At 40.7% G+C, this 16,484-nt stretch overlaps 1 long non-coding RNA gene and 1 pseudogene across 3 annotated transcripts in view; one reads left to right on the top strand and one right to left on the bottom strand.

Moving 5' to 3' along the window:
* Positions 1-13,524, top strand: part of LOC150064965 (uncharacterized) — a 66,510-nt gene extending 52,986 nt beyond the window's left edge. For all 3 annotated transcript variants that reach the window (XR_016534866.1, XR_016534868.1, XR_016534867.1), the window contains one exon: positions 13,260-13,524. This is a non-coding gene — a long non-coding RNA (uncharacterized LOC150064965). The remainder of the gene's footprint in view (positions 1-13,259) is intronic.
* On the bottom strand, positions 366-8,429 carry LOC150064966 (protein LMBR1L-like; annotated as a pseudogene).
* Positions 13,525-16,484: the final 2,960 nt, after the last annotated feature.

Raw genomic sequence — 16,484 nt, 5'->3', positions numbered from 1 at the left:
CTGGTCCATCCCCCTCCCACTCCCACCCCTGCATCAAATCATGCAAACATGGTCATGGGCTTGGCCCGAAACAGCAGTGAAGCAGATGGATGTGTAAACGGTATTGAGATCAGAAGCCAGATCCACTTACCTAGCTCTGCCTCATCTGAGGCCACAGCTAAGTCTGAAAATACCCAGGCCTGGGCCCAAACTCTGGCTCAAATTATGCAACAGTGCAAATGGGTGAGTTCACCTCTGCTACCTAACCTTTCAGATGCTGGGTCCTGCGGTCCAGCCACCTTGCGCTCCCTCCTAGAACCAGGCAGCAGATGGCAGTGTCCAGTCTCTCCCTCCCTCCCCCAGCTGCAGGTCTCTGATGGGTCTTTCTAGATGCCCCGGGGGAAGTCAGAGACAGGCAATGGCAGTTTGTCCAGCCCAAAGGCCCCATCAGCTCAGCCCTCAAAGCTGCTGTGAAAGTCTTCACCAGGCAGAGTGTGGTGAGGCCAGCAAAGGCAGCATTGTAGAGGAACATGATGTAAAAGTTGCCTAGCCAGTCAAGGCGAGTTCAGCCCAGGGTACGAGAGAAGTGCTGAGCGTAGGACCAGGAGACAGGCACAGTTGCCAATTATTGGTGTCATGGTGATGTCATATCATCTGGGCTGAAGACTCCAGAAGAGAGGAGAGCTGTCGAAGCCAACGACCAAAGACACCATCAAGTAAAAGATGAGGACAACCTGGATGATGGCACCAAAGGAGCCCAGCTTGGAGGATACCTGGCTCGGGGAAGCATTCTGTATGCCCCATGGCATGGCAGCCTCATCAATGAGCAGCTCCAAGATGTGGATGGCCACAATAACCAGGCTGTCTGTACCAGTAAGCACAGCATGGCCAGGGGGTAGCCCAGATTCTGCTGCCAGGCTGAAGCCTTCTTCTGCTTCTCCAGCAGGACCCTCTACATCTGAAGAGCCAGGACCTGTCTGTGCAGTAGCTCCATGTCTAAAGGAAGCCAGCAAGAGGTGGGATTACAGATCCTATGGGTCAAAGCTGCCTCTTCAAAGGCTGAGCAGTTCAGCTGTTCTTCCAGATCTTCTAACAGCCCAGGCTTGACCAACAGATTCTCAGTGACAGAGAACATGCGGGCGAGACCTAGTGGAGTATATACCAGGAGTAGCAGAACCCCAAGGAAGGAGATGCAGGAGTAGAGATGTGGGAGGTAGTACTCTCAGAAGTCATAGAGTGACTCCCTGCTGGCCTCGTGGTTGTCCACAATGGCTGATGCCACCCATACCATGCCTACCACCAGCAGAGTGAGAAGCATCAACATCACCACCATCTCGTAGACCCGCCCCAGGACGTCCTTTCTGGAGCCAACAAAGCATGAGGAAGATGATTGGGGAAGAGAAAAACAAGGTTCCAGAGGCCACGAATAAGGGAGCCATTGAGCCACTGAATGTAGTAATTCCGTGGGAGTGAGAACAGCACCTCATTGCCAATGACGGAGAAGGGCAAGAGCAGGGCAGCACCCAGGGAAACTGCCAGGGTGAAGGTGTATTCTCCAGTGCAATCTTGTTGACTGTGGCATCTTCATCATCCACTGTGGGGAACTCAGCAGGCTTTTTGAAGCGAGTCAGAAAGATGGATGTGGCAAAGGATGTAGAGTATTGCAAATAGAAGAATTTAGATAATGCACTTGAGGACCACCCTCCCCCCACACAGCTAGTGACAGAAACCCGGGGTAATCTGTGGCTTGGATTCAGGCAGCACACCCTGCCATTTCTAGTGTTTTCTTTTTATTGGGGAAGGGAGGGAGGAAGGAAGTACAGGGAGGGAAGGATGAGAACAGGTGACCTTCTGTTTGTTTCTCTGAAGTACCTTTAACTGATGAGGGTTATGTCTTGCATTTGGAACAGCATCCAGGCCTGTTCTGTTCAATTTCACAAGCAAACTTTTTTCTCTTGACATGTTATGTGCACCAGCATTGAGTGGGTGGGTGTGGCTGTGAGGACAGGCAAAGGTGACAGCGTGACTGTATGGGAGGGGGTCAGCCCTTGCCCTTTGTTTTTATCCTAGAGTTAATACAGAATTGCTACAGAATTGTCTTTGGATTTTCTTGGCCTGAGAAAGAGATGTATATGATGCACCACAGTGTTGCATACAAAAGAAAAATAAGCCATTTATGCAGACAGAGGGGAACAAAGGTTCTCATAGGAGCAAGTAATGTGTTGGAGACACTTCTACCACGGCTTCTTTAAGGTAATTCTATAATTATGTCAAATTTCTTGATGTTGTTTTTATTTTGTGTTTTATAAAGTGTTTAATATGTGATGAAGACGTCTATCAGGCAGTTTTTCAGACACCCATGTACATTAATCAGTTGTTAAGTACACTCAATTGGTTTAGTATTAAGAGGACACAAGATAAAGAAACAACAGTTACCACCCTTCAGTAAAAACTAGCTAGGCAGCTACTTACATTGCAAGCTCACTAGCACAGGTGACAGTACTGTTATATTATGCACAGAGAAAGGAGTAATGGTTTCAGCAGGACAGCTGAGCTCACATTAAGGTACGTTTAACTGTGACAACTGGAGCAGGAGAAAAGGGGCAAAGGGAAAAGGGGGAGTCTCAAATGCACAGGGATGCTTAACTCATTGACAGCCCCACATGACGAGTGCTTGTTCACAGGCTGGGAGATAATAGAAAGGAAATCATGTGTAGTTGAGTTCTACAGGTGGACACTTAGGATGCTTGTGTGAATAATTCTCTGACCTTTGTTTTCTCAGACTACCTAGTGCAAAATTCATGCCCCTGATACTGAAGGAGCTATATTCTCCTGGATGTTAGCAGACTGCTCACCAGGGTTGAAACTCTTTTCTTCTGGACTATTATTTTTTCTTTCTTAAAGAGAAGGACTGAGAAGCTGATGGCAGAGGCTGCTTTCACTCTGAAAAATTGTGGGTCTGAACTAAGGGCTTGGTAACCTGAGTTCTTTTACTATCTGAATGGAGTATATGTTCCATGGAATTGGTGGATAGTTAACTTGAAATGAAATGGCTGAACCACTTAAACCAACAGCATTTGAAACATCCACAGCTGGTCCAGCTGTGCTAACCACTTCTGGTTCCTTCTCAGTTATACATAACACTAAAGACTTTGCAGGTCCAGAAAGAAAAAGATATATACTTTGAAGGCAGTAGTAAATTCTGCTATTTTATCCTGCAGCTTTCAATAGCAGAACTTTTGTTGTGACAGTGATCAGCATTCTGTACACCTGTGAGGTTCTCCTTGGAGAATCTGTACATTTGTCAAACCATTTTCCAAGCACAGCTCTGGTCATTCATAGGTGATGGTTTAGAGGTTTAGAAGTTTATGCAAATGCTTTAGAAACCAAGGCTGATGAATTCTAACTAGCAGAGCTACATATCACTCTTTTGGAGATCTGGGTGCTTTAGTTTTATTAGCCTAATTGTTGTCCCTGCAGGTGAATGTTTATCATATTTACCTAGTTTATATTCCATTTTGTGAATTACATATCTGTTTTTGTTTTATTCTTCTCTCAATTGAGTACATTGTAATTTCCAAAGGTGGACCAATTCAGGGCTAGCTAGTCAAAGCAACATTCTCACATACCTTTAAGCTGAGTAGATGTTAAGCAAAACACCCATCCTTATGCTAACATAGTGACTCAATAAATGGTAGCTCCTTGTTTTTCCTTATGAGCACTTCTCATAACAGCACAAGAAATAAAAGAAGACATATGTCCACCTACTCATCACATGGATAATCAATTCTCAATGTTATTCTTTATTTCATAAAAATTAATGCAGTTGCATGAATGAGCCTTGAAAATATACTAAGTTCAGAAAAGTCCATTCCACTTACCTGCAATGTCTAGAATGGGAAAAGTCATAAAGAAAGCAGTTTTCTGGCTTTGAGGGGAATGTGAAGGATATGAATACTGCTAAAGGACAAGGAGTGTACTTTTGGGAACGGGAAAAACGTTTGCCAGTAACTCATGCCTATGATCCTAACTACTCAGGAGGTTGAGATTTGAAGATTGTGATTCCAAGCCAGCTTGGCAGTAAAGTCTATGAAACTCTCACCTCCAATTAACAAGCTAAAAGCGAGAAGCAGAAGTATGGGCCAAGTGGTAGAGAACTAGTCTTGAGCAAAAAGCTAAGAGACAGCCTCCAGATCTAGAGTTCAAGCCCCAGTGGTGGTGTACCCCCTACACACAAACACACACACACACACATTTTAAAACTGGTTATGTTGGTTTATAACTGTTAACCTCCTCCAAATTGTTCACTTTAAAGAGATGAGTTATGTGCTTTATGCAGTACATTCCAATAAGGCTGTTAAAAAGGAAAGATTCAGAGAGCTATATCCACCATTTGAAGGCTTATAAACTTGGTATTTTTAATATCTCATTAGCTTTCAAGAAGCTTTCTAGAAGTTTCTAGACCAAGTTGGAGAAATAAGATCCTAAGACCTCAGGTGATCTACCTAAGACAATGGCTTCTTAGAGCTAGGGTATGTTGAGAGAAGCTCAGAGAGTAGAGCCTCTCTGAGGCCAAGTTTATTATTATTTTCACAATAATAGCTTTATCATTGTGAAATTGACGTTTTAAAGGCCAGACCCAAGCTCTAAGAGATTGGAGCCTACATCTGTATGTCAAACAAAGAGATGATAATGATGAAGAACAGAGAAAAGCGATTTATTATATAGCATGGACAGCTACAGAAAGAGCACTTTATTTCATATCAGTATAAACATGAACTATGGGTAAAAAGGACTAAATGTAGGGGAAAGAGGTATGATAAACAGTTCCAGTTACAGGCATGATCCAGTGGTCAGATGTGTTCTGACGGTCTCAGAATTGGCCATGTGTGGCCTTATTAAGTAAAAGTCATGGATGCCTGGGTGGTGTCCTGATCCCTCCTGGATTCCAAGATGGCTGCAACGTGACTGCTGGAAAGAATGACATAAGGCAAAAGAGATGCAAAATGAAGGTTAGGATGCCTAGTTTTTTTTTTTTAAGTCAATTCATGGACCCAAGAAAGTAGTTTTAGACATGTGAAAGGGTATCAATGTATGTGAATTAATGCACCTTCTATCTGGCAAATATCATGTAACCCTTTTATTAATTACAATAAAAATATTTTAAAAAAGAAGTCTTTAAGTACTTGTCATAGTTGATGTTTGAGGTTATGATGCTTATTTACTTTAATTGCCTTGTTTAGTGAAAGAGAAATAATTGATATTATTTCAGGCAATGTTTAAAGTTTCAGTATATTAACACGTAAACTGCTAGACAATGAACTTTTGAAGTAAACTAAACTTCTTTTTGTCAGTCCTGGGCTTGAGCTCAGGGCCTGCGCACCCTCTTTGGACTTTCTCAAGGCTAGAGCTCTACCACTTGAGCCTCCGCACCACTTCTGGCTTTTTTTCTATGTATGTGGTACCGAGAAATCAAACCCAGGTCTTCGTGCATGCTAGGCAAGCACTCTACCATTAGGCCAAACTCCTGGCCCCTAAACTAAACATTTCGAAGTAAACTATTTGAAGCCCTTCTAAAGTATTAACAGGAAACTTCAAAAGAAGTACTACTTTGACCTTGTTTTCTAATGGAATTAACTTTCCTAGATCATACAGCTATGTAGTATGTGGCAAAGCTAGGATTTGAATCCAGTTCTTACTGCTCTAAAACTTTTATATTAACAAAGAACTTTTCTTTTTTTTCATGTATTTTTTATTGTAATTAATAGAAGGGTTCTTTTTTTTAATGCCGTATCCTATAGAAAGAGACAGCGAGCTGCTTTATCTGTTCAGTTGAGTAGAGATCTGATACTGAAGGCCACTGTTTCAGTGGCCTTCACTGCTCAGGCACTGGAGCCAAAGGTGAGTGGGTATCAGTCAATAGAGCTATCCTGCTCTAAGGCTCTGCCTATAGCAATGTTTGCTTTGTGGTAACTAAATAAATTCTGTGTCAAGTGACCAGGCTGGGGTGCGGGTGGGGGAGACTTTGCAGGAGAGATAACTGTGGTTTGTCTGAACTCAAAATTTGTGTGTACTAGCACTGAGAGAAGAGTCTTGTTGCACACACACACACACACACACACACACACACACACACACCCCAATGCGCTAGCGGCAACCTCACCGTCCTTATAAGTGTTACAATGTCTTACCATCTGGCCACATAATGGCAGGTTATCTTCGACCCTGGCTCTCTGTGTTCTGTATCACTGATGCAGCCCAGCCCACAGGAAGTCCCTGGACTTGTCTTTCAGGTTAGTTGTTTAGAGAGGACTCAGGGAGTGCTTCTCTTTGGACTTACAGAATCTACTTGTGACTGTGTATCAAACAGAATCACAGGCTTTTATCAAGGTAGTTTTTCCTTCTAGCGATGTCAGTACCTGGTTTTCTCAGGAGAGACCAAACCAGGAGAGAGTTAAGCCAGCTTCAGGGTTAGAGGAATCTTTAGCTTCCTAGTGCTTTCCTGTATACTTTTCTTGTGGGGGTGCGGGGGAGGTCGGTTGTGGGGCTTGAACTCTGGGCCTGGGTACCTGTTTACTATTCTTGTGGAAGTTAAATCAGTCACAATGTGGAGTCATGAGAGGGGACTAATAGCAACCCTGCTTTCTTGGAAAAAAGTCTTACTTTGTAATTTGGAACTTTGAAAATTTATCTGAGCAAGTATATATCATTATAAACTATTTCTTTATTTTAAATACAATTGATGTCTGGATTCTGATTTTATTTTAGAAAAATGGATTATAATTGCATATGTACTGATAGTGGAAAAGGAGCTTGAAAAGCTGGTAGGATGAAAATCTACTGACATATCCTAATTTTAGTGTGTATTGTTGGCAGTGGTGATGGTAGCCTCTCTCTCTTTTTCTCTCTCCCTCTTCCTCTCTCTGTATATACATGGAGAAAGGCATTTAAATTTGCCTTCCTGAGAGAAACTTTATACCTGATGACAACGCTGCAAATCTGTAGTGCTCAAAGGACTTTGACATGTACACTTCTGCTTTTATCACATGAGTAAAAATGCAGAGCCCTAGTCAGCCTTAAGGAAGATCTGGTTGTTTACACTTAAAAAGGGAGAAGTAGGTTATGGATAGGGTTATAAGGGGCTTTTTGGTGAATAACCAAGTTATTCTTTACTTAAGCTCTGCTATTGATATAGAATCAGTAACTGACACTCTCATTGGCGATTTTTTCGTATTTGTCAATGGAGAACTTCCTGACTCCTTGTTCATCAAGGAAATTATGATTTTCTACTTTGACTAGCTCCTTGGACTTGTCAGTCATAGGAAAAGGCTCTAAATTCTTCATTTTTCTCTGAAACTTGTTGGTATTATTGCTGGAATCCTTATGGGTCTCAGGTTCAGTTTCAGCTTGTCTTGTTGACAGCATTGAGTTGTCTGCAATCTCTTTCTGAGCAGTTCTATCAACAATGTTATTTGTGTGGGACAAAGCTGTCAGTCTGCTATCTTCAACTGTGAAGTTGTCTGAGGATGGGATTTGTAAATAAGAATGTGTTTGAAACTCTTACAGTGAAGATTTCTATGGATTCATGGACCTTTTATGGAAAGCCATTCACCATTCTCCAATGAAAAATTTTAATGTGATCCTCCAAAATCTTTTGCCTGTTGTCATAAGGGAAAAAAACTCAAGCAGCTACCCTTTCTCCCCAATGGTACCAAATCTTTTCTTCCACCTGACTGGGGAAATTCTCAGAAGAATTTATTCTGACAGAAAGCTTTGAGCTATGCACAGTTTCTGGGACTTGACCTTTACTGATTTCATCGAATTTCTTGCTCAAATGTGCTTCCAGGGCCTCTTTCTATTGTTGACCTGCCTCTAAGGTGCTTGGATTATATGCTGAGGGCCTGTCTAACAGTTTCTCCTGGTCTGTGAGAGTCAGGTACTGGGGATCATCTGGAACCACTTTTGCATAACTCAAGGAATGGTCATTTTGTCTGGTCTGTGAACTGTGGCCTTGTTCCTTCACATCCTTTTCTAGAGGAGGTGTCGCTGAGCTCCTCTCAGGGAGCTGATCATGGTGCCTTTCTGTTTCAAGTCAGCCTTATTTAATTCTTTGTTGCTGGGAATCCATGGGAGTCTCTGGCTCTGGTTTTTCGCAATGTTTTGGGAGATTTCTGTCAGAGGATACATCAAGGACAGGGATGGAATGGTCCTTTGGGGAAGGCCCTCTCTTTTGAAGGTGATGCTCCTTATCTTCTGACATCAAGAAATCACATCCCTTTTGGATTTGTCTCTCCAGAGCAGATAAATGAGGGAGTTTTAGAATTTATAATATAGGATGTGGTGTCTCCCTGGAAAGAACCTGAAACACTATCAAGATCAGGAAGCTCTTCGTCCATGTGATACTGTGCCAAGCTGGGTGGAGGTGAGTTCTCGGTGCGGGGCTGCAGCATGGGGAGTTTTTGGACATAGAGAGGCTTAAACTGCTAGTGTTCCTGGTGGTTGGGTCATAAGTGATTATTGGGTCATAAGTGGGAAGTTCATCAAGTCTGTCCACCAGACACAAGGAGGTATCTTGTCTGAGTATGAGTCCTGTTTCTGGAGTATTACCTGGGCAAGGGAGAAATTCTGGGTAGGAATGGGTCCACCCAGAATTGGGAATCCATAGGAGAAACAGATGATGATGTTTCATCTCACTACCTAAGCTAGAGATAGTCCTGGCCCTCAACTGCAAGTTTATAGAAGTTTTTCAAAGTGTTAGTAATAGGGTAGGAAGGAATGGATCCCTCAGACCTTGAAAGAAAGTGCAGGTGTGCAGGTAGGAACAAAAGCCAAAGTCTTGGGCAGAATGCAGCCTTGAGCGGCTTCTGCCCATGCCTGAGCAGACGTAACTGATCCTTTCCTGAGGTGGATCTTGAACTCTGGCCTGGGCACTATTCCTGAGCTCTTCAGCTCAAGGCTAGCGCTCCTCCACGTTGAACCACAGCGCCACTTCCGGTTTTCTGGTGGTTAAATGGACATGAGTCCTGTGGACTTTTGTGCCTGAAGTAGCTTTGAACCAAGATCATCAGATCTCAGCCTCCTGAGTAGCTAGGATTTCAGGTGTGAGCCACTGGTGCCTGCCCTGAGTATCTTTTGTAATTAAAAAATAAAAGCTTGGGGATATTGGCTATGTAATCACCTGCACATGTTGAGAAATTGTCACTTTATTAAACTCCCCTTGTCAGTTTTTTGGGGATTTTTTTCTTGTGTCAGTTTTGGGACTTGAAATCAGGGCCACCCCTGAGCTTTTATGCTAAGGCTAGCGCTTTACCACTTAAACAACAGCTCCACTTCTGGCTTTATTTTGATGGTATTGGATGTAGGACTCCCTAGAACTTCCTTGTCCAGATGGTTTTGAACCATGATTTAGCCTCCTGAGTATCCAATATTTCAGTTGTTAGCCACCTATATTAGCTCCACCAGTTAGTTTTAAACAAGTCCAAATAACCAGACCCAGCCCTTTCCCAAGGCTTCTTTTCTAAACATTTTATTGTCATGTGAACTGTTTCAGGAACTTTGTCTTTCTCACATCCTCTCTCTTTTTCTCTTTTTTCTTTGTTTTTCTTCCTATCTTCATTTCTCTCTCTCCCTTCCCCCCACCTCCCTTTTGATCCAAATCATCCTGTTATGAAAATATATAGGCCATTACGATATGTATGTGGGCTTTAATTTCAGTATTTTTGTTTTTCCTTTCCCCTGTCTTCCTTTTTATTGTATTATTTTTTATTTATATGAACATAAAGGAATAAAACAAACACATTAATCTACAAACATTTCTTGAAAGGCAGAGCTACTGGAAACAATATCTTCAATTTTTGTTTTCTTCTTTGTCTTCATCTCTTTTTCTTTCTCTTTCTTTCTCCTTCCTTCCTTCCTTCCTTCCTTCCTTCCTTCCTTCCTTCCTTCCTTCCTTCCTTCCTTCCTTCCTTCCTTCCCTCCCTCCCTCCCTCCTTTCCTCCCTCCCTCCATTCCTCTCTCTTTCTTCCTTCCTTTCTTTCACTGGTCCTGGAGCTTGAACTGAGGGTCTGGGTACAATCTTCTTGAGCTTTCTTTGCTCAAGACTAACACTCTACCACTTGAGCCAAAACTTTACTTTCAGCTCTTTGATGTTTTATTGGATATAGTAATCTCATAGTTTCCTGTCTAGGCTAGCTACTTGATCCTCAGATCTCAGTCTCCCAAGTAGCTAGGACTGACACTGCCCAGATCTCATTTACTTCTGAAGCATGATTTTGAGACATTCAGATTTGTAGTATGACAATTGTTTACCTCAACTTTTCAAATATTGTATTGTTTTACTTCTCTTGCATGTTTTCTGAGAAGTTAAAGGGTAATTCATGTTCTCTACAGGTAAGATAAAGACCTTTCCTTACTTTTTTGTTTCTTTATTGGTCGTGGGGCTTGAACTCTGGGCTTTGCGCACTGTCCCTGAGCTCTTCAGTTCAAGACTACCACTCTACCACATTGGGCTACAGTGCCACTTCTGGTTTTCTGGTGGCTAATTGGAGATAAGTGTCTCACAGACTTTCGTGTCCAGTCTGGCTTTGAACCATGATCCTGAGATCTCAGTCTCCTGAGTAGCTAGGATCATAAAGTTGCTTATAAATACTTTGAGTGTTTTCTAAATATAATTGCTGCAGATTTGTAAATTTTTCTACACAAAATCCATTCCAGTGCATAATTTAACATTACTAATGAAAGGGGTGGCATTGATCAAGATGCATTGTTCTAAGAAATTGACATGTTGAATTGAAATCCCTTTGTCCAACTGCTGAACGATAATTTTAAAATATTAATAAAGAGAAAAAATGAAATTATTCAATTATAAAAGCTTCATTAAAAGAGCTTTCTACTAAGTGAAGACGTTCCAAAGTGTAATTAGGAAATTTCAGAGGAACTATTATTGAACATAGCAGTTCTGGCTATTTTTTTCCCATTTCTCCATTATTATTAGCATTTTGTTGTTGTTGTTAGTCCTGGGGTTGAACTGGGCTTTTTCTCAAGGGCAGCGCTCTATCACTTGAGCCGCACCACCACTTCTAGCTTTTTCTTTGTGTGTGGTACTGAGGAATCAAACCCAGGTCTTTGTCCATGCTTAGCAAGCACTCTATCACTAGGCCACACTCTAGCCCTTCTCCATTATTTTTTTTGGGGGGGCGGATACAGTTCAGTAATGTTTCTAACATTTAATTGATGATATATACAGAGTTAATAGAGTATATTCTGTCTTGCATCTAAATTTTGACACCAGCATTGTATATTATTTTTGTCATTTATCCCACCTGTAAGGATAGGTAAAATAGGTATTCATTTAGTCATTGAAGTGGTGGTAGTGGTAGGGTGTGTGTGTGTGTGAATGTGTGGGTATGTATGTATGTGTATGTGTGTTGTCCCTAGGAACTCATGATCTCAATTTGCTTTTTTTTTTGCCAGTCCTGGGCTTGAGCTCAGGGCCTAACCACTGTCCTTGGGTTTTCTCAAGGCTAGAGCTCTACACTTGAGCCTTAGCACCACTTCTGGCTTTTTTTTATGTATGTGGTATCGAGGAATCGAACCCAGGACTTAGTGCATGCTAGGCAAACACTCTACCACTAGGCCAAACTCCCAGCCCTCAGTCTGCTTTTTTTTTTTTTGCTCACAGCTTATACTCTTACCATTTAAGCCACATGTCTACTCTGTCATTTGGCTGGTTAATTTAAAATGGCATCTTGCAGACGTTTATGCCTCAGCTGGCTTCAAACCTCAAACCTCTCCATCTCAATCTTGCAAGTAGCTAGGATTACAGGCATGATCTAATGGTTCTAGGTTGAATGTTGTTTTCATTAGAGGTCATAGCTTTTATGGTTCTTAATATTTATTAGGTATACAATTCTTATTATATTTTCCTTCATAAGGTAACTTAACAAAATTCTTTCTTTTACCATTAACACTATGCTGTGTGAAATTTTTAAAATTTATATTATTACTACAAAATCTTCCATATTGACTTTTAAGTTAATTCATAGTGCTAGTCTCAATATTGATAGATGTTTTACTTTAATGAATTTAATGAAGAATAATTTTACTCTGATTAGATCAATTAGATGAAAAAAACCTAACCCTTACTAGGAAATTATCTTAAATGATTATTTATATTTAGTGTTTGATCAAGTTGAGTTAAAATGACATCATGAACTCTTACTTCACTGTTCTTACATGTATAAGAAACCATGGTAAAAAATGAAATAAATTAGCTTTAGGAGTGGTCATTTAACTTTGAAAATGCATGTATTTCATAATGGTATTTAAATACACCTTTTGTATTGCATGTGCAGAGTCAGCTTTGGGAATAGCCTTTTTTTTTCTTTTTGGTACTGGTCCTGAGACTTCAACTCAGGGCTTGGGTGTGCTGTCCTTGATCTTTTCTGCTCAAGCTAGCACTCACCACTTGAGTCACAGCTTCACTTCTAACTTTTTTTGCTGATTAGTTGAAGACAAGAGTCTCAGGCTGGCTTTGAACTGGCAAGCTTCATGTCTCCCTTTGCTGCAGATTATAGGTATGGGCCGCACCTGGCACTGTGATTGTAACCTTGACTTCAGGGCTGATGTTTCTTAGATGATTTCTAACATCTAGTTTTCATGTGCTACTAATATTACCATATCCCTGTGGTGAGTTGTAAATGGCAATATTCTGTAGCAGTTTACACTTCAGTCTTCAAATGCTACTTAGAAAAGTAAATTCATTGCCTCGTTTTTCATTAACTACCCACTAATTATTATTACTTTTTGGTTGAGGGAGTTGAATTCTTGGCCTGGGCGCTGTCCCTGAGCTCTTCAGCTCAAGGCTACCGCCCTACCCCTATAGCCACTGCACCACTTTCAGTTTTCTGGTAATTAATTGGAAATAAGAGTCTCACAGACTTTTTAGTTCCTGGGCTGGCTTTGAACTGTGATCCTCAGATCTTAGCCTTCTGAGTAGCTAGGATTACAGGTGTGAGTCACCGTGCCTGGCTACCCACTTTATTTCTTACCTACTGTCAGTGAAAAGATTTTATTAGGAAAATACTGTGGTCAAATATAAAATAAATAAGTAATATAGATTTATACAATGCTGTAAATAAGTGACAAGACTTCTGTCAAAAGAGTGTTGAGGTTAACTGTCCATAAGTGGATCTGTCAGTCTGTAATCCGTACATATTTTTCATGTAGACTTAATATCCTGCTTCTTGGATCTCACTCCTTGTTTATCATTGTCTTTGAAGCTCTTGCAGGACTCTGATATATTGTGGCAAAACTGGCAGAACAGGAAGTGGTTGTCTGCAGCAGTCACTTCTAGTCCTTTCCTGCTCCACAGTGACTAGAATGATCAGTCATCTCTTCTACCCAGTGCATTTATTTATTCTGTTAACCAGTAAGTATTTTGCATGTTATATGAAAGGGAAGATGTTAATTGCATTTCATCTGAAAAGACAACGGGTTGTTTTGAAGGTAACTACATGTTAAAATAAAAATTGTGCTTATTGTGCTTATTGCTCGTTTCTCACACATTATCTCACACGTGACAAGGTGACACAAAAATGTACATCTCACAAACTCATCCTGACTTAGTGAAATTAAAGAGGTAATGATATTTTGTTCAGTGATAAAAATCCATGGCAGCTTCTCAGATGAAATACTGGTGGTACTGTAGGCACAGTTGAGGACTGTCCTATGCAGATCAAGAAAGTTCTGCACATGCCAAGATGCACTATTACACTACTACTATACTATGCGCTATTCTTGCTACTATAGTCATGGGTTAAAATGTTCAAGTAGACAGTTAGATAAATGACTCTCAAGTCTCTGGAAGACATCTGGTCTAGATCTTCAAATTTGTAAGTCATGTGTAAGTAGACCATGTGTAATCCATGAGATTTAATGAGGCCAAGGAAGGGAGCAAGTAAAATACAGGACGAGAAGAGACACCAAGAAATCCCTTCATGGGGAAAACAGGGTAGATAAGGAAAAAACAGATCGTGTTGAAATTCAACTGCCACTAGTTTGCAGGATACCCAAATCTGAGAACTGGACTATTCAGTGAGCTCTTGCCCTGGTGTACCACACTGTCACAATCTGTGGTGATCCTGAACTAAATGTCTAGTGTCAGAGCAGAGAACAAAACATACTAAGAGAGACTGCTACAAGACCCGGGCAAGGAGTGAACAGAATACCAAACCTGAGAAAACAGGTTATTTCCCAAAAAGAATTAAAAATACTTTTAAATATTTTGTGACTGGAAAAAAGGAAAGAAAGAAGGAAGGAAGAAGTGACATGAGATAAAATCTTTAAGTTTGTTATGCCTGCTATTTATGAATTCTATTTTTAATAGAAGTTATGTATCTTTGAACCTGAAGGGAACATCTGGGACCAAATAGAGAAGGCCTTGCCTCAGAGCATACAGATGTTTTAAGGGTAACAATGCATATTCATGGATCCCTTGACATGGTACTTTATAAACAACTGGACCCAGAATGTACTCACTGTTCTTCTCCTTCCTCTCTAGCTTACTCCAGGGTTCTAGCTGGATAGATGGAATGAATCTTTTCTTGTGTATACCTCTTTTCCTTACAAAGCCCATGATGGAGGAATGTTGACTTGGAGTCTGGTATGTGAAGCTCAGTTCTGCCACCTGGGCCTAGGTAAACTTGAGGCACAGACACAGCCTTCGTGGACCTCAGTTTTTATTTTCTTCATTGTTTTTGGAGATAAAGTCACACTATATAAGCCATGTTAGCTTAAAAGTTCACTGTGTATTCCAGGCTGATCCTGAACTTTAGATTGTCTTTCATTAGCTTCCCCAGTTTTAGGATTATATGTATGAACCACCCAGCCCACCTTATTTTTAAGTTCTTAAATAGGAATGAAAATACCATTCTCTCTTACTTTTTTACTTAGAAGATTGTAGAACTGAAATGAAGTATTTGTGATTTCTCTTAAAGGAAACCACTTAATTCTATGAGTGTTAGGATTTTCATTTTAAGAGCAGGATTTTTATTTTAAGAGCAAGCAGAGAGAACATAATGTGCAGAGAGGCAAAGGTAGATTTGGAAATAAAAATTTGGACTGTGAGCAAGGGAATTCTATAAAGTAGAGGGAAGGATGCAAAATGGAACAAAACTTGCAAAAACTATGCCTTCACTTTGATACTTTAGAAGTGCCTGCGTTTGAGTATTCCAGGGGCTAAACCAGCTATGAGTTTTCTCGTTGTGACTGTAAAGCTGAAATCTTCAGGAGTGTTCAGCTTGTCTAAATTAGAGGCCTGAGAATAAGAACTGTATATCAACCTTCAAGTCTTGAGTGGAAGGGTTTTGAAGTGATTTGAACTTGTAAACCTTACACAATGGCTACAGCAAAGAAAGCTAAGAGGATCTCGTTCTTTATTTCTTTTTCTTTTTCATTTTTTCTGAACATGCTATCAGGGAGAAAACTTTGTGCCCATCTCTCCTTTTCTCCTGACCCAACAGGGACACTATGCCAGCTTGGAAAACCAGGTCCAAAGGACTAGAAAAAAGTGCGAAAAGCCATGTAATGCGAAAAGTTCTGGTATATGAACTCTACTAGTAGGAGTGGAATTGAGTCTTTGCCAAATGGAGCAATGAGTACTAGACAACAGAAGAAAAGGTGCTGTTACTCCACAGAAGGTTGAAGGCAGCCAGGGAGCTCCACTGTGGACAACGAAGTCCCTGTGACCTGTGACTAACACTGATATTTTGACAGCGGTAACAATTTTGTGGTGCCCATAATGGGCTTCCTTGAATATGTGAGGATCTGAAAATTTATTTATTTTTATTTTTATTTTTATTTGCCAATCCTGGGCCTTGAACTCAGTGCTTAGGCACTGTCCTTGGGCTTTCTCAAGGCTAGAGCTCTACCACTTGAGCCATAGCACCATTTCTGGCTTTTTTTCTATGGATGTGGTACCGAGAAATCAAACCCAGGTCTTCATGCATGCTAGGCAAGCACTCTACCAGTAGGCCAAACTCCCAGCCCTATTTATTTATTTTTGAAGTTTTTATTACCATTTAGGTAGTTGAACAAAGCAGTTGCCATTCAACAAAGTAGTTTATAAAGACTATTTCCTCTTATAATTTTAGAAAACTAATTTATTTTTTTCTTCTTTTGTATTATAATTAGTAGAAGGGTTGCAGTTATAGTCACCAGATAGATGATGCAATACTTCACATACATTGACACCCCTCTCATGTTTTTGTCCCCATTTCCCTGCCCCCCATCGCCTTCCCTCATCTTGTTTTTCCCCCTTCCCTATCCTATTTCAAATAAACAAATAATTGTATATAAAATATACCAGATAACAAGGTAAGATACTGTAGTAATATGAGAATAACTAAGGGACAACAAAAGAGATGGAAAGTAACAGTACATTAAGAACAACAATCACACATTACATGGTTCTTGTTTCCATATCCTGGAGGTCCTGTCATTTAACC

The sequence above is a fragment of the Megascapheus bottae genome, chromosome 3, assembly GCF_031878675.1.
Source record: "Megascapheus bottae isolate mThoBot1 chromosome 3, mThoBot2.hap1, whole genome shotgun sequence".
Lineage (NCBI taxonomy): Eukaryota > Metazoa > Chordata > Mammalia > Rodentia > Geomyidae > Megascapheus > Megascapheus bottae.
Note: the sequence above shows the minus strand (reverse complement) of the source record. Positions and strands in the feature narration are given on the sequence as shown.